General features: G+C 35.4%; 1 protein-coding gene across 3 annotated transcripts in view; it reads left to right on the top strand.

Moving 5' to 3' along the window:
- Window positions 1-23,686, top strand: part of LOC113235064 (LIM domain only protein 3) — a 78,904-nt gene that overhangs the window by 40,816 nt on the left and 14,402 nt on the right. The window contains exon 1 of one of the 3 annotated variants that reach the window (XM_026470619.1): window positions 18,318-18,507. The exons of the other annotated variants lie outside the window; for them this stretch is intronic. The gene's annotated coding sequence lies outside the window, so the exon portion shown is untranslated. Of the gene's footprint in view, window positions 1-18,317; window positions 18,508-23,686 lie in introns of those variants that run through there. 3 annotated transcript variants of the gene reach the window in all.

Genomic DNA, 23,686 nt, shown 5'->3' on the forward strand with positions numbered 1-23,686 from the left:
ATCATTTGTCATTGAATTGCGGCCAAGTAAACATTTTACATTTAAGTTGTTATGTATTACGTAGTTACTTAGTTGTTATGTATTATGTAGTGACTAATTACGTAGTTGTTATGTATTTATGTATAAAATAATAATTTTGAGTTTTACTTTGAAATAAAATAAGCATATTACGACGCAATAGGAATGTCGCGAAAGCGGTTTGTCCCTAACCGAAACAGAGGGGCGAGGGGAGCAATTTAGCAGCAATTTTAATAATAAGTCCTCGGTATTTCTATTATAGCGCCGATCAGGTGGGAGACGGCGGGTTTAATAACTCACGATTAGCCTATTGGAATCGCTATGAATGTTTGCTATTTTTTCCATATTGCCGAGCCACACTCTCTTAAATGAAACGGAAATTAAAAATAGTTTGCTTGCTTGCGGCAAGAGCTTTAAAACAATGTTTTATTAGAGGTAATATATATGATCAGGATGAGAATTTTTTATAGATTTATTTTTTACTCTCAGATGTGTTGTCATAAAAACTTTGCTAATTTTTTTATGTTCAAAATATTACAAAAGTAACAAAAAGAAATATTTATAAGTGTTGTATTTATTTATATTATTTTATAAAAAACAAATATTAAAACGAATGATATGTCTGAAATATTTTCTCTACGAACGCGTTTCCAATTAGTCTAGCCAGGATGTTTCAAATTTTTTTTTTACGGTCACCGCAAATAACGAATGTAATATCGGCTTTATGAAATAGTTGGCGGGCAATGAGGATTTTAATTAAAACTGATAACGCGTAAAGTGCAGTGTGTAGCTCCCTTCACGGTTGGGGTGATTTTTAATTATTAAAATTTCTGCCAACAGTGGCGGCTGACGATATTGCTTTGATACGGAGTCAAATTATGCACACATACACAGGCATAAAAGTATTTATGTCACTATATAAGAACACATTATTTTTTTACAGAATACGAAAACGCCTTTTTCTATTCAAAAGTTTCTAAAAGTGGAACAATTTATATGTTCGAAGGTGATATTTCGAAGAAAGTAATTTCATAAAATGTGCAAAATAAATTATTTTCAGTCGACGATCGTACCGATTCGCGGTTAAGCTCCTACAGGTAGGAGCATGAAGACATACGACAACACAAAAAAACAATAAGGAATGACATGTTTCAAATTTTATTTCTTTAGCTCCTATCACAACATTTTATGTATGTATAATTAAAAGCAAAAACCTTTATGTTGCTACAGTACCATTGGTTACAAATATCGTTAAAGTATCCATAGAATTAGAAATACATATTATATATTGACAACCTCAGTGGTTGAGTTGTTTGCACACCGATTGTCATGGTGTCGCCATCTCTGAGGTCCCGGGTTCGAACCCCGGCCGGATTAATATAGAAAACTAACTTTTCTATATTGCCTCGGGCCTGGGTGTTTGTGGTACCGACGTTGTTTCCGATTTCCATAACACAAGTGCTTTAGTTACTTACTTTGGAACCAGATGTGACGTATGTATGTGATGTTGTCTAATATTTACATATATTGTCGAAGGAATAAAAAATATTTCTCTCGCATTTTTTGGTAATTTATATTGTTACCATGAGTACTTTTTTGTTACACTCTGTACATTTGACTTCGGTAAGATGCGCTAAAGTCTCTAAGTAAATCTTATTTATTTAATCCGTGTCATTTAATATAAAAATTGATTTTGTATTTATTCTTTCATAAGTTAAGAAACTACATGCGAAATAGTCGAATTTACAACCTAAAGAACGACTAAGGAGTGGACTTCCCCGTCTGCAGACTTATTCCCCGAATGCTTGGGCCTTGGGATTTGGGCCTTTTCAAGGCGAGAGTCAATAGGCATTATTTAGGTGTGCATGCTACATCGCCGACCTCATCATCACTTTCTATCAGGTGAGATGGTAGTCAAATGCGCATGTTTTTTGCATAAAAAAGAGATCAGCACTAGGCTTTATGAATTGGTGCTAAAATAGAAAAAAAACTTGCATACTACTAGTCTTACGACTTGTTTGTTCCAGCACTTAGTATCATAAAAAAAAAGTTGTTTATTATAACGATATTTAAGTACACATGACACAATCCAATTCCTTCTAATAAAAGTTAAAACTTTTTATATTATGTTGTTATTTTTTAATTCAACGTTGTAATTGTAATGGCCTGACGTTGAACATATGTCACGCTTATAAGTCAGACTAAGGCTGAGATTTATAAAACCAGATTTGACTTCGACTAAATAAAGATAGCCAGCTAACCAAGTTTTTCGTATTTACAAAATGTAGTTTGCCTAAGTTTAAGCAAGAAATGAAAATAAACTTTGAGTTTATATCGTAATTTCTTGCTTAAACTTAGGCAAAGTTGGTTTTCTAAATAAGAAAAACTTGCTTAGCCCGCAATTTTTATTTAGTCGAAGTCAAAGTTCTTTTCTTAAATTTAAAAATGCGAAAATGTCACGTGAACATGAAGTCTTGTATTAATTCTATTCTTTATACTCTATCGATATTTCCATCCAACCTATCGGTATCTATTAAAAATCCAGTGGCAATAAAATAGACACATTTCAAAAGTATATTTTCGTGCGTTTATCGTTTATTATTTTCCGTATACTTATGAACTCGGCGTCGTTATTAAATTCCCATAAAACAAGTAATTTCGGGGAAGCATTCTTATTACAATTGACGTATGAAGGAATTCGCGATATCAAACATTTAATTAATCTCTGTTCCTATTCGCAGTTGTTTGTGTGGAATTCAAATTAAAACAGTAACAAGAGTGCATTTTGCTGCGAGGCTCTCGCCGCTCTTATATCGCCCCTCGCTTTATTATCAATTTTGTGCAATCGAAGTTTGCCTCTATCTTATATGTTGCTTTATACAGAGTGTTATTTAAATGATTCAGTATAGGAAAATCCAAAATCATGGAAGATACAAAGAAACTGTCTTAGGAACCAATAAGTCTTTTTTGTGAAAACAATTTTGGCATAGTCATTTTTTGGTCAAGCGTGTGTTGTTCATAAAAATGACCACCTTCTGCTGTCCCGATTTTTTCGTCCCATACAATGGAATCACCCTTATAAGAAGCTGTCTATCAGCATTTAAAAAAATTTGTCAATTTTACTAATTTTGTATGAAATACATTTTATGATATTTGACCAACTTCTGCTGTCCTGATTTTTTCGTCCCATACAATGAAATGATCCCTTCATGAAACTGAGTCGATAAACACTAAAGAAATTTTTGATTAATTTTATTCATTTTTATGGACAACCCACTCTTAATCAAAAACTATGCCACATTTTTTTGTCTTTATAGTTGTTATGGTTTCGGATTTGCCTATAATGTCCCATTTAAAAATAACACTCTGTATACTACGGTTTTACATAGGAAAATTGTAGTAAGATGTGTGCAGTCTAAATACAAATATGCACTATTTATAAAAATGATGAATGTATTTTTTAATTTGTAAGCCACAACAGCAGACATCGTAGTTAATCTAAGGAACGTAGCTTACCAAACAATAGATCTTGCGACAAAAAAAATCTGTTCCATGACATTTATTCGCATAATTCCATGACATTAAACGAAAAATATTTTTATTACAATTGTTGACAGCTAGCTCCCTGCACGGCGAAGTGCGCGAAATGAAAATAATGGCAATGTTTTAATTTCCCTGCGAGTGACGGGTCACGTGGGTCCCCCCCTCACCCTTTTGCGCACCGGGGGCCCGCGAACTGTCATCGTCACTGCCGTGGACAATTAGTCTGGTCATGAGTTTAAATAAGTAGTGCAATAGGGTTTGAAAAATGTTTTAGTGATAGAGGCTCAATTCTTGATTATGTGCATGAATATTTAGTAGTAGTAGGCACATAGTGAGTGTCATCACTACTACGTCGTAATAAGGTATAGTTTTTTATCATAATTAAAAACTATATAGTAGGTAATTTAGGGCGTCAAACTCGTACGCGATGCGCCACGGGGTACAGACGTTGGCGGGGACACAGTGGCACAACACGTGCACGCATGGATAAACGCAATCAAAAAACACGAGATAGTATTAAGATATTATTATATCTTCAATTAAACTTGTCCCTCAACCATGTCACTCAAGAAATAAACTTCATGGCGTTTTGTTTTCTTAAATAATTGTATAGTTTTTATACATCCATTTTTAAATGCCATCCCATTAATGAATAATGGATCAATGATGATTCAAATGAATCAAGTTTGTCGTAGTATTTGTTGCATAAAAGAATTGTATGCATAAAAGTCACCAATATTCAGTCGACAGTCGATATAATATTTATTGACCACAATCACTAACTGCTTGCAAACGGGCAACATTTTTGCGGAATGCACTGTCTTTTTACTCCGTCTTCAAAAAAGGCAGACTCTATGTGTTTTAAAATTCTGGAGCAACCCAATTCCGCCAAGTCGGACGTAATTGTTTGTTTCTGAATACACCATGATAGACATGACAACACTCATACTTGAGTTCGGAATGATGGATGTTCGGAAGCAGTGTTCACGTTCTTAATATTTAGTGTTCATCTACTTTATTGAACTATTTAAGATTCTTTTTTGATATAGAGGACAGATAAATCCAGTACTGATAGTGTTATATTATGTTCAGTCCAGTATTGGCGAAAATAATTTCTAGTCACATAATTACATATTATACTGGTAGTAGTCTATTGAATGTAGAAGTGTTATCGAAAGTAAGGTAAAACACTTAAATACTTGTTTAATGGTTTTATAAAGTGCCTATAGGTAAATCTGGGCACAAGCTTACATTCTGATAAATATACCAGAAGTATGATAGAAAAATATGCATAAAATCTGTTAAATTTATACATAACGGACTCCCATAACATTTGTTCTTAAATCCCTTTACATTGGACGGCGAGCTAAAAAGTGCACACGCGCGGAAAATCAAAAAGCGATTGTCGCATGGATTTAAGAGTGGCAGCCCTGGTTCTAATGCTGGGATTAGCAGTTGCATTCATGGTGACATTAAATCTATGATAGTGATCCGAGTTTCCATTGAGTCGTATTATAAGTCACACGTCAATTTCGCATTACAAATCCCAAATAAATTGATAAATGAAACAGTTATAGTTTTTTTAAGTACCTACTAGGTACTTTAGTAGTAATAGACTCCTTGTGAAAGAGTTTGTTGGTAAGTACTGCCACTTTGCCTATTTCTGCCGCCTGTAGGGTAAGGGTGCTGGTGAAATTACAGGCACATGGGACTTGTCAACTCATGGCTTAGAGTTACGGGCACAGTGGCAATGCTCCTCAGATCTTTGCTATTTAAAGCTCTGAGGACATTGCGACTGTTATGTACAGGCGTGTAGCTTACCATCAGGCGCACGACTTGTTCGTCCCGTCACTTGATATTATAAAAAAAAGGTAACTTATAAGTAACTTTTTCGTTAAGGAATTGATCGTGATATTTGACGTTAACAAATACCGTAATTACAACTGAACGAGAAAGTAATATTTATATACCATATACTGAGTCTGGCTTCCTGTTGGAGTTACACAAGTTTTAGAGTATACATAATATAAAAAAAGAGGTTGAAAATGGGAATTTTCGCTCTTTTAATAACCTTTTTGGAGATTAAATCGATATTTTATTTATTGTAAATATTTTCCAAATACAGATAAGTGAAATTACAATAGTTCGTGCAAGCTGGGATTAAGTACGAAACCAGAATTTTTAAACATTAATTAAATTTGCATTATGAATCGAGGTCTTAAGTTTTCACAATTGTTACACATAGGAAATGGAACTATTTGTCCCGATTTAAATCGCGTACATTTGTTTTTTTCAAACAAACCAACGTTTCGGGCCCTTTACAAGTCCTATAATCACGGTTGACTTGACGGATTGTTTGAAAAAACAAATATACGCGATTTAAGTCCGGAAAATAGTTTGATTTCCTTTGCATTATGAAATTAAATGAAAAATAATCAGAAGTTATTTCAGGCTTTAATTATTTTGAAAGACTAATCACATCCTGTTTTTCAAAATACCGATAACATATTGAATAAGCAAGAAATTTGTAACATGAATTGAAATCTATGATCGATTTATATTGCAATTAATAAGATTATAAGTGGTGAGTTTTTCCATGTATCCATCCATAGCGCTATTCATCATAGATATCCATTACACTATGATGCAAAAGCGATAATTTGTAAAATGACACAACACACGACGGGTGATTAACGCATTATTTTACCATTAGATTATTTTTATGATATCAAGCGACGAGACGAATTAATCGCCCTCCTGGTAGAAAGCGACACGCCTATCCATGACAGTTGCAGTGTCACTCAGAGCTTTAAACCACAAAGCTCTGGGAGGCACTGCCACTTGACAAGCCCCATGTGCCCGTAATTTCATCCTTACACATTACTGCTCGGCAAGGTGGCAGTACTTTCCTGGACAAACTATTTCACACGGAGTTCTACTGCTATTAAAACTGACATTTTACATTTTCGGTGGTTTCACGGCTGTTACAAGACCCAGTAAATTATGTTTATAGTTGTATAATTTGTGATTTGAACATAAAATGCACCAGTTTGCCACGTTTCAGTACACACTAATTAAAAGCCAAGATCAAAAGTTTTTGTAATTTTTGTAATGCGCCATGTTCCGCCCAGAACATACAAGTTGGTGGAGACCAAAACTCTAGATGCATAGTCCAATTAAAATTAATTAGCTTCCGAATACTCCGCGAAACGAAACAAGAAATCAACAAAGATACCAAATGGATAAGAACATGGCTCCTAAAAGCGGCATTCCAATTAGAGTTCTAATTTTGTTCTTCTTGTCTTTGAAATTACATTATTAGTTCTTCCATAATTATTTCGGGTTTCACATATTTACCTACTTATAAATGAAATTTGTAACTAATTATCTAAAATCTTCTGGTTTTCATGCTCTAAGTATCTAATTTGTATTATTACGATGCGTACGTTGGTTATCGTTAGGCTAATTGGCAGGCTTACAGTCCAATTTTTTCTCATAGTATTTCATATGTCATTGGTAGTTTCTTCGCAGCGTCCTCTGCAATTTGGGTGGGTTATAGAATAGCAGTTATTTTGGATGTTAATTTATCATTGTATGAGCAGACGTTAATCATAGCGATTGCCAAAATAACTTGTAAGTCGCAGAGTAATATGATTTATGGCGTAGAAGTATGTTAATTACAATGTACGTTTCTAGGGTCAGCGTTCAGCAGTGTAATTGGTTATGTACTGTCTTCCCGCCAATTCCAGGTGGCTAACAGCGTAAAGTGAAAGACAGCCGAATGATATTAATGTTCTGATTTCAGAGTTAAACCACTATGTTTACTTAGTGCCTGCCTCCGTGGCCGAACGGTTAGCATGCTGGACTGCTACGCAGAGGTCACTGGTGCAATTCCCGGGCGGGGAGAAATAATTGTATAGCCTACATTTATTTCTCTCGTGAGTTTGGGTGTAATTTGTGGTTGTCTATGTGGACACACGTCCACGGCACCCGCAATACAGGGTTTCCCTAGTGCGGGGCTATGTAAAAGTAAAGAATTATCCGGAAGGACAGTAATTTTGTTACTAGTTAAATTTTTTAGTTACAAGAATGTCCCAAATTTTTTAACGTGACATCACCTTGTCTCCATTCTATTTTGTATGTACATATATAATTACCTCTTAAAATAAACAGTATACCTAAAATTATCATACTTATCATATACACTGTACTAAGCATATCATATCTCAAACAACTTCTACTCGCAAGCAAGGAATTTAATAATTCGTGTGGCATTTCATAAAGGTCGTTCATGTGAAGAGTGCGTATAATAACACTGAGGACAACTCTTCAGGTGTAATAATGACGTATAAAAAATCCCTGCAATTCAATTAGAGAGAAAGCAGGGAGAGGCAGAGGCACGGAGCAGGGAGGGTGGGGCCTAATAAACATAATATAAATAATCTGTGGCGATAAATCTGCAGCGCTTTATGGCAGGAGTGGGTTGTCACTCCGTCTAATTAGCGCTAGTGCTGCTGTGCGTTCACATATTGACTGGTAAGCGCTTTGTACACTTTTTTTTAGAAATTTGTCACTGCTCAAAATTTGTGATGGAATAAATGACGTAATAGAACAACTATAAAATGATAGAGAATAGATTTAGATTAGATAGTCCAGTGTAGTACTGTCATCTTACCTATTTCTGCCGCCAAGCAGTAATGCGAGCGTTACTGCGTTCCGGATTTGAAGGGTAAGGGTACTGGTGAAATTACAAGCACATGGGACTTTACAACTTATATCTCAGGGTGACGGGCGCAGATTTGAATTGAATATTGTGATGTTTTACTAGCATGATATTTGTACATTTTTTGTGAGAATACTCCACTAGCTTGCTGATAATATTTATATTACTGATATAAAGATCGGACATAAAGAAAAGTTCCTCCGATCTCATTGGATTCATACCAGTGTCAGATGCCACGCCGAGGTCACTGCTCTAGCTCAGTTGGTTGAGAGTGGTGGCCTAGGTGTAGACAATTACTGTCACTAGACTTTATTGTATTGAATTCTAATAATGTTTAAAGTAACCGTCTTGTAAGACTGGAATATAATTACGAATAACTATAATTTTGTCGTCATAGAGTTCGGTCGTTAATGTTCATAAGTATAACTTGTGCTAATTAATTAGATACAACATAGTACGAAATATTATAAAGAGAAAAATATTGTCATCAGAATTGAGATGAGATAAGCAAGGTGAGGTAGCAAACATTAATAGAAAAAGCAGAACGAAATTAGCATCCCGGGTATACTATGGCCCCATCTGCAAAATTACCACGTTTGAGAAGAGAGATTTAAAGATTATACGAACGAAATTAGTCGACAATTCGTAGCAGTAGAGCTCCTTGTGATAGAGTTCGTTCAGGGTGGATCTGCCACATTACCTAATTCTATCGCCAAGCAGCAATGCGAGCGTTTCTGCGTTCCGGATTTGAAGAGCAAGGGTGCTGGTGAAGTTACAGGCGCATGAGACTTTTCAACTTGTGTCTCAGAGTGACGACAGTGTGCCCTTTGAGAGGCAATGCAACTGTCATAGACAGGCGTGACGCTTACCACCAGGCGCACGACTTGTGGTCCCGTCACTAAGTATCATAAAAAAAATGCCTAACTAGGAGAGGCTTGTAAAATTTCACATACACGTAATTTGTTTCATATAGTTTGTATTATTTTTATGACTTTCATGTAATAAAAGCACTTTTGGCATATTATCACATGTGGCTTTATTACATTACGGGTGAGAATTGTTTAAAAAAAATACCTATCAAAGTGAAGTGAAAATGAAAGTGATACGCAATTCCAGCGTTAAAGCGGCTACCCAACCTGCTGTCTTGTCAAAGCACTCTTCATCAGGCTTAGTTAATTATCGTTATGAGGACATATCAGGTTTATTATAATTACTCATTTTAATGTTGCTGCGCCTACCGCGCGGTGCACGAGTCGCCGTGCCTATGTGCCCCGACCGACCCTTTGCTTTGTTATTGGTGGCACTTATAATTTAATTCTCTATAAGTGCACAATTAGATCTGTATGGATGTATCAGTGACGTATTTAGTCGAATATAACAGGGAAGTGATGTAAAAAATAAGAAAGGAAAACTTGCAGCGTAGAGTTAGGATTTTAGTATGATGTGAGTATAAGAGCAGTTACACATGGCCACTTTGAAACTGCATCGCGACTTTAACGGTTTATAGGCGGTTGTATTGATGCAAACGTCGACGTGTGTGACGGTTTTTAGGTTCTGTGTAGTACGTATTATGATAACTACGTATTACTAAGTCGAACTAACTTTTATCAATAATTGTGAAGCGTTTGCTGGTAATCATAATAGCCGTCTCTTTTAATAACGTACTCATTACCAGGATCGGTTAACGTAATCGAATTTAAAATCTATACACACTAATTGTCCGCTGATGTAACTCTGTTCTCGTTTCGGCTGGTATCACCAGCACGCACCATTACCTTCATAATTTAATTAGTTTCGAGTGATCATTTCATTAATAGAGGCGATATTTGGCGAGCTCGCCCGCGGCTTTGTCAATTTTAATTAAGCCAGATAGGTGGAGCGAAATGTTGGAATTCTTCGTTAATTAGTCCGGGAGATTTCTAATAATTTGATATCGATTAAATTGTTCTGCTCGATGGGGGTTAATAAGCCAGTGCCGGTATTCGTATTACGTGCCGGAATTCACACGTGGATGGTGGTATTGAGGAACAATTTGGTCGCTTGTGACATTACTGCGTTAACTAATAGACGCCAATTAATTAACATACATACTAACTGTTAACTCCTTATATTTAGAAACACCAGCTCTTATATGATTTTTACTTCCATTGATTTTAGTATAATCAGTCATTACAAAATGAATGAATACCTACAATAAAAATTTGAACCATACTAGAAACAACGAGTACCGAAAATATAATAAAATAAATAACGCATACACTAATTTAGTGAAATTACAGGCACATGATACTTGTCAACTTATGTCTCAGGGTGACGGGCGCAATGGCAGTGCCCCTCAGATCTTTGCGGTTTTTAAGCTCCGAATGGCACTGCAACTGTTATGGACAGGCGTGTAGCTTACGATCAGGTGGACGACGTGTTCGTCCCATCACATGATACTATAAAAAAAAACACTCACAGATCCGCACTACGGAAACCCAGTATTACAATACGCAATTATGTTTTGTAATCTTTACTCAAATAGCTCAAATGACGTGGCCGGACACTGATTTCCAACATACAGGCTTGCATCTAGTGTGGATGATCAGAGTTCAACAATCAATTTGTACAATTCAGCGCGGTAATACTGCCAGTGTTATGGGGACGTTTGAACCAGCTAAGAGCGGTCCTTTTTGATTGTACTAGTTGGATAAAAATGGCTAAGTCTGGCGAATTGCATTATTAATTTTTATGTGACGAAGCCTGTTGCTTATTTATATTTCTGTCTTCCTGACGAAGCCTACGTTGCGGATTGACACAATTGTGTAATTAATTTAGTTTTTAAATTAATTGATCAATAAAATAAATATTGGAATATTAAATTTTGAACAATTACTTACTTACTTTTATGTAGAATCTATGGTGTTTTTTTGTCTCTGTACACTTTTTTTTGTGAATAATCAAATTCGTATTATTATGTATTGCGGGTACCACATCGGCGCATACACATAGACAATCACAAATTACACCCAACCTCACGAGCATGGTGACCGTTCGGCCTCTGTGGCATTAAAATAAGACTATAATAATAATAATACGGAATGGTAAAGACATCCCATACCCAACTGGGTATACGCCACCAGTAGCCGCCATGTTGAACTCAACATGGCGGCTACTGGTGGCGTGATTAGCGTGGCTAAGTTCTGGACCGCGACAATATGGTACTCGTATATGCCGTCGATACCATAAGAAGAAGAGACAAATATTAATTACACTGAAATAATTTAACAGAGGTGTTTCATAATAGTATTCCAGTACATGAAACCTGTAAGTATTAATCTCATATAAAAGCTGTGTAATTAATTATTACAATTATGAAACATATTCAAACCAATATAAAAATTTAGATCATAATAATTAACATTAAAAAGCATAAATATACTGATACAATTTAATTTATCATTCAGTTAATTAATTCATGGTCAAAATTGGACAAAATAATGATTAACACAAAAAATAATCCTAATAAATGTTCGTAAATTATAATAATATTATTATGTTAAAAACGTGATAAAAATTAATTTAAGGTAACAAAACCAGTTGAATAATGGTAAATGTCAATAATTATAAAAACATAAAACCTATACACATATGTTTAAGATTTGAATGCGCAATGTGTAAAAACACAGTCATATTTCACGTTACTAGTAGAAGTATAAGTATATGTGAAAAGTTGGCTCCGGGAAGTATCTTACCTATTTCTGCCGCTAAACAGTAATGTGAGCATAACTGCGTTTCGGTTTTGAAGGGTAAGGGTGCTGGTGAAATTACAGGCACATGGGACTATGGGAGTATCCTTTAAATATTTGCGATTTAAAGCTCCAAGCGGCACTACAACTGTTATGGACAGGCGGCGTGTCGTTTGCCACCAGGCGCACGACTTGTTCGTCTCGTCACTTGGCTTCATAAAAAAAAACAAAAAAACTCTATTGTTAAGTTTATTACACATGGTTTGAAGTAACTTCACTAACAGTGTTCAATGGAATTGCCCGCTACTATTGCCTGCAGCGTTATTGACCGGTGTTTATAGTGTTTATAATGCACGTCAGCCTTTTCCTTGTACGTCAAATGACACACAATTGTCGAGGAGCCCTTTCGAACTGAATGTCAGCCAAATTGCCCTCTTTGTTGCATAATGTTGGCAAATACCGCGTTTTAAAGTTGACGTGCAACGCCCCCTGCTTGTGAAATTGTTGCATATATTATTTAGACTTAATGCGGTTACAATGTTAGCGTAATTCTTGGCCAGCACGCAATTTTGATGTTAATTCTTGAGGACAATAATGACGATGATTCCGAGTGTATAATTAGAAAAACGGAATTCTGAACGAGGACCCCCTAATGATAGGAATCAAACATACGTTGTTGATATTATCCTGAACAAAGGCGCCACTTAAAACTTTTGAGGCGCTAAACAGAAAAGTTTCTATGATTATGCCTAAATAATTATACTTTTTTATCACAAAAAAGCCGTTAAAACGAAAGCTCTGTAGACAAGTAATTAGAGAAATTTGTAAGATCTACTGGCTCATTCGTTCCGTAGCTCAGTAGGGAGAGCGATAGCTCCGGTTTGGTGAAAGAGTCGTTGGTTCGGGTCCAGCCGGATCGAAGAAAAGTTTTATATCAATAATAAAAAAAAAATGGTGGAGTATTTTCACAAAAATATATAAATAACATGGCAGTTAAGACATCATGATAGGCAATGAAATATATATTGTAACAGTATAATACATAAATGCTTACACTACAACGTAATTCGTATAAACTTTGTTCCGTGTAGATATATCATAGCAAAAATTTTGATTGCCTCCGTGGCCGATATTCTTTTTTCTTTCAAAAACATGTTTTTTTTAAATTAAATCTTTAATCCGCTTTAGCCTATATTATTACTATTTAAGTGTAATATGCGTCTCTTCTTCTTATCGTATCAATGGCATACACCATGTTATCGCGGTCCAGAACTTAGCCACGCTAATCACGCCTCAAGTAGCCGCCATGTTGAACTGTGTATGGGATGTCTTTGCTGTTCGGTATTATTATTATAGTATTATTTTAACTGCCTCTGTGGCCAAACGGTTACCATGCCGGACAGCCACGCAGAGGTCCCGGGTTCGATTCCCGGGTCGAGAGAAAGATTTGTATGGCCTACATTTATTTTTCTTGTGAGTTTGTAATTTGTGCCTGTCTATGTCAGTGTCCATGGCGCCCGCGTCACAGGGTTTCCCTAATGCGGGACTATAAGTGTGTGCGTTAAAAAAAGTTTTTATTCTCTTTTCACTACAATTTATCACACAATCTGTGTTCATTTCATATGGTATATAAAGAAAATATTTTTTGTTTCAGGTAAATGTTCCTAATAATTATCAACAACAGTACAGAGTACTAAAAAACCGACCTCAAATGTCATTCATCCCCTAATTCGCCACTCTTAGAGATGGAATATTTTCTTCAAATTTAAATGGGACTACATCTGAGGTACCCTCTTTCCAACAAAAAAAGAATCATCAAAATTGGTTAACAAATCGTCGAGTTATCGCGTAACATACATATTTAAAAAACATACAGTCGAATTGAGAATCTCCTCCTTTTTTTGAAGTTGGTTACAAACAAAACTACAAAATCATGTTTGATAAATTAATCCTTCCGCTTTTTATCAAGGTATGTTTTCATTACGTCCTGGATATATCCGTCGTCGGAGTCCTTAAGAAGTTGTTCAAGCTATAAAATTAACGGTGTTTGATAAATTGTGCTAATATTTAAGGTTCCCATCACCACGGGACGGGATTTACTTATACGTACCTACTTATACACGCATACCTCATAATCACATTTATTACGATATTTTCATTCAATAGTATTTTCTGGTTCAGTAATTTTGATAACGGTCTTTTCAGGCAGAGTAAGAAGTGTGAAACTTTCCTTATATCTTATGAATTATAACCAAAATTTAAATGAGTAAAACAAATTTCACAGTTATTTCACATAACTACATTAACTATGTTAAAGTTACGTAGTACAAAACTTGTACTGGGTATTTGTAATTTTTTGAAATGTAACATTTATTACTATTTGTAACGATTCTTGTAATACAATATATTGTATATAATAATGTAAAGTTTACAAGATAATAAATAAATCTGATCTAGTCTATAGTTTGTGAGGTACGCATTTTCTAATTACCTGTGATTAATGTTGGGTCATGCAAAAACATTTTTTCCGGTTATTTTTCTAATATTATGCTTTTATTTTTCCGCATTTGACGTTGACACCTGTCAAAAGTTGAAGTTACTGAACGAAAACGATGGAGCCAACAACAGGTGGTGGTGGTGTGGTCGTTGTAGGTTTTTTCGCTATTGTGAAACAATTTTAAATCTCGTTTTCCTAAAAGTGGCTTTTAGCTATACAAGTGTATTTTATAATTCATATATTTTACAATTCTAAATAAAACTTCAAAAGATTTTTCTAAACATAGAACATAATATGAACCCTCGAAATTACATTTTACCAATTTTTCTGGAAAAAGTTCCACTATTTGAAATTTTTCTCAAAATTTCCCAACAGTACTTGTGATATGATATAATTAAATATAAATTGTTAATTCCAGTCCAGTAGTCATAGGCAAGCATATTCCCGAGAAGATGAAGAATAATCGGAGCCCAGAAAATCCGTCATAATTTTGTTGGATTTGGTTCCGGTTGTAATTAATAGTATAATTATAATCGATCAGTAATAATTATTTGTCGCAATGATGAAGGGCTGCAAAATAAAATAAGCGGAAAAGAAACAAAAATAATACCTACGTCGATCAATATTGTAAACAACAATAATAAATTATATATGAATACAACGGTAGAGATCTTCATTTTAAAGCTTGTTAATGCTGAATTCAGCTATGCTCCTCATTTGACTTTTTCTTTGAAAAACTATGTATAGATGAATCTAGAATGCGAAAGTTTTAAATCAAATTTCATATTCAGAATATAACAAAACAATAAAACTCACCTTTATTCCGCTCAGCCAGTGTAACTTCCGCCCAGACATTTGATCCATTATTCATGAATATATAATGGTAATGACGAAAAAAAGCGACTTTAAAGGTTATTACTGCATCTAAGAAGATCAGATCTTAAGCAAATTTATATAGGATTACTTAGAAGTTACGTCGTACACAAAGTGACAATCTTAAAAAATGGTCCACAAATGCAGGAAATGTCAACACAAAGTATAGCAAACAAAAAGGTGTTGCTGCAGGTCCATATTTCAATTGGTGATTTATGATAAGAAAGAACTTTAGAAAAAAAAACTAACCTTGACTGTACATTCTGATTGACGGTCCACATGGCGGACCGGACTGTGCAGTGTGCATGCTGAATGACGGTCCACAAAGTGGACCGATGACCTGGTGAAGGTTACGGGAATCCGCTGAATGCAAGCAGCGCAAGACCGGTCGTCGTGGGAATCTTTTAGGGAGGCCCTTGTCCAGCAGAGGACGTCTTTAGGCTGAAATGATGATGATGATGATGATGTGCATGCTGTGATTGATCTAACTTATTATTATTATATAACGAAATTATTTTCTCGAATTTATAATTTTTCTATAATTATTTATGATTGCAATCATGCGATCGCTAGAATAACATGATCTTTCTGTAACACTATTTGAAAAAATATCTATTGTCTATTGTGTTTACACACTACTTAATTTCACACTCAGCCGTCAAAATCCGTCGGAGTTCAATTTGTGTTGGTTGCAAATTTGTTCTGCAAAAAGCAAATGCTAGGTAACAGCTTTGTACTCAACTAGACGTAACGAGCATTCAGTTGAAGTATTTTTGTATCTACATTATTGTTTTGCTTAATTCCACTGGAAATTAATTAATGCCTACTTCAAAACTAATGAACATTACTTATCTGTTAAATTCAAATTGTTCTAAATTTCAAATTAGAAACGGTTGGTTATAAACAATTAATGAATCTAGCAATAATGCAAATTAGAATTTTTTTTGGAAATGTTGGTAGTAAAACATATCATTTCAATAGTGTACATCGATTGTTATTAAATATTTTGTATACAGTTAAGTAAACTTTATATTTCTTGCTTAACTTTATATTTCGGACTTAATTCGAACTGTCGGCCACTTGTAATAAACATTTTGATTGTCAAATTTAAATTTAACAGTAATCTTATTGTCCGTTGGCATAGTTTTATATAAAAATATAAATAGTTTGGTGATGTAACAATGACTTATTTTCCCGTTGACCTACGTACAGGAAAAACATGCGTTGCATAACAATATCATAATCAATACCCTGCAGTATAATTATGTTCAATCCAGAAGTCGATAATCGAATAGCCGCTATAAAAAGATTTGGTTCCAGTTTTCAAGATCTGTAAACTGCCGTTCGAAATTTGAAATGCTGCGGTGGTACCACGGGACGCAAGAATGAATGAATTGAAAACGTGCACCACGCTCGTCAATGGCCGATTATATGCGTCTCGCGATTAGCACTGCCCGATTAGTGAAGCCCGCTAAAGTCGAATGACTCGCTAGTGGGAAAAGCAACCAGGCTCATCCGGCGGCCTATAGCTTAGATATAGATACTATCAATAATATTATACAGTAGTAAGTTACTATGCAGATCTAAGGGAAGGCATCATGTTTAGGAGTTCAATTAATATGTTTTATGCCCGTGCACGATTATTGTTTATATTAATGAGTTTAATATTGAAACTTATTTCTGAGAGACTGGTGTCTAAGACAGGCATAAAAATGCTAGTATTACAGGTCGCCAACTCCGTACTTGGCGGAGTGTACTAGAATTAGGTAAAACTTAATTTTACATCAATTATGAAAGTACGGTAAAAATTAAGTAAAATATCTGATTTCGATCAACTACTATTACGATATACTAAATTAATCTAGTATATATATTGTTAAAGAGAAATTGTGTAGGTTAAAGAGAAATGATTTAGGTTAAATAGAAATTGTGTATGTGTGATTCTGATGTAGGTGCTGATTATAGGTGTAGTGTACTGTAGGTGCATACTGATTCAATATTTTCCAAGCAATTGTTTTTTAATTTAGGAGCATCACATGGAAAATGTCTCCTATAAAAATTCAAGATTCAGTCTTTAAGTAATATTTCATATAATTATAAAGTAAGTACACCAGTTAGGTGCTGTTTGGTTGGGATCAGTTGAACGCAGCGAGTGGTCTCACGACTAGGCGATTTCAATATACGATCCACAATTATACGATTAGTCGCGCTCGAGACAGCAGACTTTACTGTAAGGTGTTCCAATTAATTAATACAAAATAGGATATACAGTCACAGAGAATATTTTTAAATTAGCAGCAACTAGCGTTATTTTCTATTTGTTTTTTCAGCTTTTTATTATGGAGAATAGAATAACAGAGCTGGCATCAAAAACTAGTGCCCACTAGTGCGGTTGTTTCGGCACCTAATCCAACGGCGTGGGCAGACGCGGCGGGAAAATGGCGGAAATTGAAAATAAACATTTCATCTGCGCCCTGGCACGCACTGCCCAAATTGACAATACAACCAATTTGCCGCGCCGCACCGACCACCTTTGTATGGGAATTGAAAAATAATATTACTCTTTTTTCGTACATTGCCCGTAGGCAATCTCAAAAATAAACTACACTCGATTCTCGTTTCGTTTACAAGACAGTTATTGTTGAAGAAAAGTATTATTGCTTAGAGTCATTTTAATGTATTTAAAAATAAGCCTAACCCAAAATGGAATCCTTTATGTGATTTTGAAGTGCTGTCTTTTGTATTGTGCAGGATATTTGCAATTTGTACACTTGCATATGAATTCTGATTTAAAATGACCTTTTGACCTCAGCAGTCTCTATTCTTCCTTAACTCGATGAATAGTCTGAGTGAGATGGAGAGGGGTTATCACACTGACAGGAAATCCGCCGATAGCGCTCATTCATCCAGTCAGTTGCAGTGTTTACAACGAGGCCATTTTGTAAACACGCGTGTTGCGACGGCTTTGCGTTTTAAGAAAAAAGCGTTGTAATCTAAAAAGTTTTTGTGTTGACATTTAAAAATGACATTTACAATTGAAATGGTTTATAATTGAGACATAAAATGTTTGATTTAGATAAGTACTTATTTAAGAATATGTGTTTCAAGGCTTTTTAAGTAACTTGGTGAGTATTTGTAATATGGCATATCTATTTCATCTAAAGAACTCTCGAATAAGGTGTGTTAAATGTAAGGTGTTTGACTTCTTGATACAGTTAACTACAAGTCATGCGATTGTCATTAAGTAAAAGTATCGTTATAGATTAATGTTTAAAGGTTCTAGAAGAATTTTTTTAACGATTGCTTAAAAATAATAAGCATTTTAAAATTGTAATTCTGCATATTACCTACCTCTATCGCCGAACGGTTACCATACTGGGCTGCCACGCAGAGGGCCCGGGTTCGAATCCCGGGCCGGGAGAAGTTATTTGTACGGCCCTCATTTATTTCTCTCGTGAGTTTGGGTGTAATTTGTCGTTGTCTAAGTGAGTGTCCATGGCGCCCGCGACACAGGCTTTCCTTGGGGGGGGGGGGGGGGGGGAGGGGGGGTTGTTTTTTAAAAAAAATTTGAAAAAAAAGTAATTCCATAGTAATGATTACAAGTCTTATGAATTGATTAGCAAAGAACTTGATGATATAAGACAAACAACAATTTCTCCACGAAATTCTCAATTTTATGCATAGTAGAATAATTTTTAACAATTACTCTGAAAAGTCTTAAATTTAATTTACTTAATAGCTTACCGCGATATTCCTCCGCAAAACATAAAATATTAATTAAATTAAACGCATTAGATTAGCTTGTAAAGCAAGCGTAATTAATTTACGCTAATTGAGATAAAGTTTTTTTAATAACCCAAATAGTCGAATATAATATCTTGTACATAGCGCAATTATCAAAATTAGATTGTCTACGCATTAGTGATTCCACTAGAAAAAAATACTCATTATTTCCTCGAGGGTATGTTGCCATCGCTCGCGTATCTGTTTGTTTACTACCGGTACTAAGCACTCGTACATTGAAACGAATATCTAAACTAAAAGCATTTATTGCATAAATTGTCCATCTATTTCACCGTTGTTTAAATTAATCATTTATATTACCTATTAGACATATGCTTTGAAAACAAACTTTAGAAGCAGTAGACTCCTTGTATAAGAGTTTTTTTTAATATATATTATGTAGGCAGCAAACAAGCATACGGCCCATTCGATGGAAAGTGGTCATTGTCGCCTATGAACGCCTACAACACTAGAGGCGTCACGAGCGCGTTGCCAACCCTTTACGACCCTTCTCAAACCTCTTTCCGTTCAGGGAAGTACTGCCACCTTACTTATTTTTGCCGCTAAGCACAAATGATCATTACTGCGTTCCGGTTTTGAAGCTGGTGAAATTACAGGTATTTGGGACTTCTCTACTTATGTCTCAAAGTGACGGGCACAGTGGCAGTACCCCTCAGATCTTTGCAATCTAAAGCTCTGAGTGGCACTGCAGCTGCATGGACAGACGTGTCGCTTACCATCAACTGCACGACTAGTTCGTCCATTTTTTTTTGAGTTTTTCTCGTTGATGCTACTTTGGTCAATAGCCTTAAGTAATAACTCGCACTTAACAAAATAAGCAGCGTGTAATTATTAAAGAGGCCTTCTTAATTATAGTTAAATGTAATGGACGCTAGTCGATGGGCCGCAAATGAATGAATGTATAATTGAATGACTCCCCACAAATAAAAGCAATTTTCTTATGGCCGAGCCTAGGTCAAACGTAATTTAATTAATGGGTCGCATAGCTCTGATTAAACTATTTCCGGAATCGAAAGGTCCGATAGAGCTCTGGATCCATTGCATGAACTGGGACCAGGCTGATTATCACTACTTCTCAAGGTATACATAGGTATATAGTATAACTATCCTTACACATATATAGTATATCTATCTTACCATGAAATGCCGCTTACTACCGTCGCCGTAGCGTGGAAGTTACCTATATTCGTTTCATATATAGTTCTTATTGTTGCAAAATATGTAAGCTTACTTGATACAAAGTTCTAGAAAGTAAATTTCACATTTACGAAACTGCTCGTTTCTTTTGCTATAATATCAAGTGACGGGACGAACAAGTCGTGCCCTGGTGGTAATTGACACGTCTATCCAAATCAGTTGCAGTGCCACTCAGAGCTTTAAATCGCAAAAATCTGACGGGTACTAGGGTACTACCGCTACACCCGTCACTTTGAGGCATAAGTTGTATTTTCTATAATATCAAGTGACGGAACAAAGAAGTCGTGCACCTGATGATAAGCGACACGCCTATCTATAACAGCCGCAGTGCCACTCGGAGCTTTAAATATATCACAAAGATCTGAGGGGCACTCCAACTACGCTTGTCACCCTAAGACATAAGTTGACAAGTCCTATGTGCCGGTAGTTTCACGAGCACCCCTACCTTTCCAAACCGGAACGCAGTAACGCTCACATTACTGCTTGGTGGCAGAAATAGGCAAGGCAGTACTTCCCTGGATGAACTCTTTCACAAGAAGCTCTACACTAACGTTAGTTTCGTCAGTATGTGAAAAGGGAATATAAATAACTTGCAATATTTGAACTTTAGTAGTGCCTATTACGTATATATGTACAATGTAAAACCAAATAAAAGCTTTTAAAAGGAACTGCAGCCGAAACAATTATTGGATTGCCTAATATCATAAAAGCAACAACAATCCTGCGAAAGGTAATAAATAAAACATAGCCCTACTCCGATAGCTTTTGTTTAATCTAATAAATGTTTAATAAGAAATAGGTGTAATAGGCGCTCCCTTTGGCGCAGGGATGCCTGCAGAGGGCGACTAGCGGCTGCATAATGTCAGAATTGACATATGATTGTGGGAACACCCCTGTGGGCCACTCGACTAATACTGTAATGGAGAGCTCTAATTTACCCACTTCATATAATTTTTAAGTGATCAGAAACTAAAAATGTACTCAACATTACTTTAAAATACTGCTGACTTATTTTGTAGGTTGTATTTAATTTAAAAATAAATTTTCAACTCTCTACTTTTAAACATAGTAAGTATAGACGTCGTTTCATTAACGAGGGATATAGTAGTTAGTTTTTAGCGCATTGCATTTCCAATTCTAAATTACCACAGCCTGAATGGTAGCTATCGATGTAATTAAGAATCGATCGTATACATATCGAATATTCTAATGAGAATGCAAGTAAGTACACTACAAAATGGCACTTAATTGTGGATAATTTATTTGACTACAGGAAAACTAGTTTCTTAATAGATAGATTTACATCTCGATTGAATTTTAATTGCGCCAACGAGCGAGTGCACTTCAATAACGGTGTAAGTTAATTATAAAAGGCAATTGATTTAAAAGGAACCGTGTCGTGGTCGGTATGAGTAACAGAAAAAGTTTTCAATTTCACTAAAAGGGACTGGTTTGTGTCTCAGAAGTCTCGTCTGGTTATCGGCTTGTAATGTATGAAGTTAGTCGCCGCGGCCTTATTTTATAACTCACTTCACGTAATAGGCTCCAAGTTCCTTTAATTCACTTTCCTCCCGCAGCGCGAACCGAGTACCTACTTATTCATGCACTTAACATAACAATACAAGATTTATGAACACAACTCCTAATAAATTGAATACACAAGAAATAGTGTGCCAACATCTCATTACCAGAAGCAATAATTTTGTTCAGGTCCAGATATTTGGCACGTGACTAAATGATGAATGGTTTAGTTACGTTTCTTAGTCCTAATTTTTACGGTCTAGTCTGTGCATAATACGGGATGACAGACGAATATGCACATAAATTTGTCCATAAACACGGTTCATAAATTATCACGACAACGATTTGGAACATTTTACAACTGCTATCAAAGATTCTTTACGATCAATAGGGATGGCGACTGCATTGCGTCATAATTAATACGATACGTTTGTTTTATAATGTAATAAAAACATCAGCAAAATCGGCTATATGTATTACTCATATTACATCCTTGTCGTTACTCGTCACGTTAGCAAGCGCCATATCTTTTACTACATGTCTTATATAGTCCGTAAAATCACAAAATGCACTAACATTTATTTTCATTCAACCTTGATACAAAGTAACTATCCTTTTACAACTATATCTATTCTTGCTAATAGAATTGGGCAATTAATGTAGAACTCTACTTTTAAACTCTATTAGTTAAAGCCATTAGGTGGAATTTTTCACGATGTCAATGAATATTTAATTAATTACGAGTTACAATTTTCCCGTTTTAATTAAAATGGCCTATTGGGTTAATTAGAAGGGAATTTTAAAATATATATGTAGTGGTATGAATTCGTTTTCTATAGTACAGTACGTAGGTTGACAGAAAACTATCTATACGTATTTTCGGAAAATAGGTACCTAATGCAGTTGGTTCAAGTTATGAAAGGAGAGTTTCTCTATCGAAATTGAGTTCGACATCTCAAATAGATAAACCGATATCTACCCGTTATAAAGCAAACTTTATAGTTTTGTTTTTGGCAGTTTTGACACAGCTTCTATCTACTTATTTGTTCCTTCAGTTGCATCTAACTGAGGTGAAACTTTTAACTTTCCCGACGTATATTCTACCAGAGTACCATTTACTTCTGTCCCTGTCTGTGTTTGTTTATGATCTACTACAGCTCTGTGTTTACTATTTCATTTCTTTGCTTATCGAAGACCTTAATCACTTTGAATACCAGAATAGCATTCCTTGTTAGTTCTTGATATAGAATAGACATTAACATCCTCAATAACATTTTAGTAGGCAAGCGGTGCGATAAGAGCGGGTGGGCTTTGTGCGGTTCCTTCAGGACACCGTGAGAGAGACAGGAGACACCTGAAAACAATAAACACGAAATTGCCACAATAATCGGCCCTCATGATCAGAACAACGACTGTCAGACAATGGGGCAGATTACGCGATAGGGGTTTAACCGAATAGCAGCTAACTCGATTACGCGGCCATCCGTGATTGTGTTTGAGCCTATTAATGTTTGAATTTCGTTATATTATTGCAGCAGGCGGGTATCAGTAATCCAATATAGTTGGTATTAACGAAATTTTGCGTCGAGTTTGCGGTTGCCGTCCGCCGACCGGAGAACGTGTGATAATGGTAATGCTAGTGACATTTGAAATTACACTGTATACATCTACGGAAGTGCGGATTGTTCTGGTCTGTTCAGAATTTTATTAGGTTTTCATTGTTGAGGATGCGTGCAAATCGTTCATTTATTGATGCTCAAACGACTCTTGCTCTTTGTTCTT

The sequence above is a fragment of the Hyposmocoma kahamanoa genome, unplaced genomic scaffold, assembly GCF_003589595.1.
Source record: "Hyposmocoma kahamanoa isolate Upper Pololo Valley unplaced genomic scaffold, ASM358959v1 87, whole genome shotgun sequence".
In the NCBI taxonomy this organism is placed as follows: domain Eukaryota; kingdom Metazoa; phylum Arthropoda; class Insecta; order Lepidoptera; family Cosmopterigidae; genus Hyposmocoma; species Hyposmocoma kahamanoa.